This window comes from Triticum dicoccoides, chromosome 3B (genome assembly GCF_002162155.2).
Source record: "Triticum dicoccoides isolate Atlit2015 ecotype Zavitan chromosome 3B, WEW_v2.0, whole genome shotgun sequence".
Classification (NCBI taxonomy): Eukaryota; Viridiplantae; Streptophyta; class Magnoliopsida; order Poales; family Poaceae; genus Triticum; species Triticum dicoccoides.
Window position 1 is genome coordinate 444,551,123 of NC_041385.1, and position 1,331 is coordinate 444,552,453.

The following is a 1,331-nucleotide window of genomic DNA, read 5'->3' on the forward strand; positions in this document are numbered from 1 at the left end:
GCCTCGCCGTCACCCTCTGGTGCCGCCCCCTCCTCGGCACAACAGATCCCGACCATGAGCTACCCCACGCTGGCCCTCCCATCAGTGCCGCCGCCCCTCCTTCGCTAGGGTTGAGGTCGCCGGGCCGTCTCCTCCGCGGCACTTTCCTTCCGTCGGCAGGTACCTCTCTCTCTCTCTCTCTAACCCGCCTGTTTCTTATCTATTGACCAGGTTCTTCTCCTCCCGCGGACTGCAGTAAGGTCCTAGTCCTCCACTTGCTCCTCCTTCGCAAGGTGCTCCGAGGGCAAGGTGCCCCTGCTGGTCAGCAGCAACCAGGTCTGCAACAACAAAGAACCACTTCGATTTTGTTCTCTGTACATGTTTGGTTCAGGTTCAATTTCAGTTTGCATCCGCCCATTACAGTAGATTGGAAATTTATTTGATGCAATTTTGATGGACACGACAGCAAGTGAAGATGGATTGACTCAATGCAGCCGGCATTTCAAGCTGCAACTTAGGGTTACAGGAGGTTGTATCCTTCCATTACCTATTTAGCAATTGTTGTCATATTGCCATAGTTTACACTCTGAATTACTTGGAAGATTTTGTGCTGAAAATACCTAGAATGTGGTTTGCTAACAATCAACCTTGCAGGGATAAAATATGGGAGTACAAGGACAAGAGTGAAAGGTTGGATCTATGCAGTCACCTTCATGAATCCTCAATCTTGAATGTCAATTTTGAGCTCGATGCAAGTCACATTGCTCAGGTTCGACTACAAAAAAAACATCTGAAGGCCTGTTTGTGTTTGTGAAAAAGCTTGTCGTGAACTCATGGTCAAGTATTGCCTCCATGCTAAGATCCCCTTTCTTAAGTTTGAAGATCTCCACCTTCAGCCATGGATTGACTCAATGCAGCCAGCGTTTTAAACCAAGGGTCGTCACACAATTTGTGATGATGCAGTGAAGACGTATAAGGGAATGAAGAAAGATATCGAAGTAGAGCTACAAAATTTGGATTCTCGCATTTGGTTAACATCTGACATGTGGACATCATCACAGAACTTGGGCTACATGTGCATCACAGCCCATTATATCAATGCAGAATTCAACTACAAGAAGAAGATCATAAGTTTCACAGAAGTGAAGTATCCCCACATAGGCTGAAATAGTCCGTTGCTTAACAGAATTGAGCATAGGGGGCAAATTATTCAGTTTGACACTAGATAATGCCAACAATAATACTAATGCATGTGAGGAGTTAATAAAATATCACAAACATGAGCGGTCCTTGAAGGTCAACATTTGCATGTCAGGTGTTGTGTGCACATTCTTAATTTCTTGGTTCTGGAT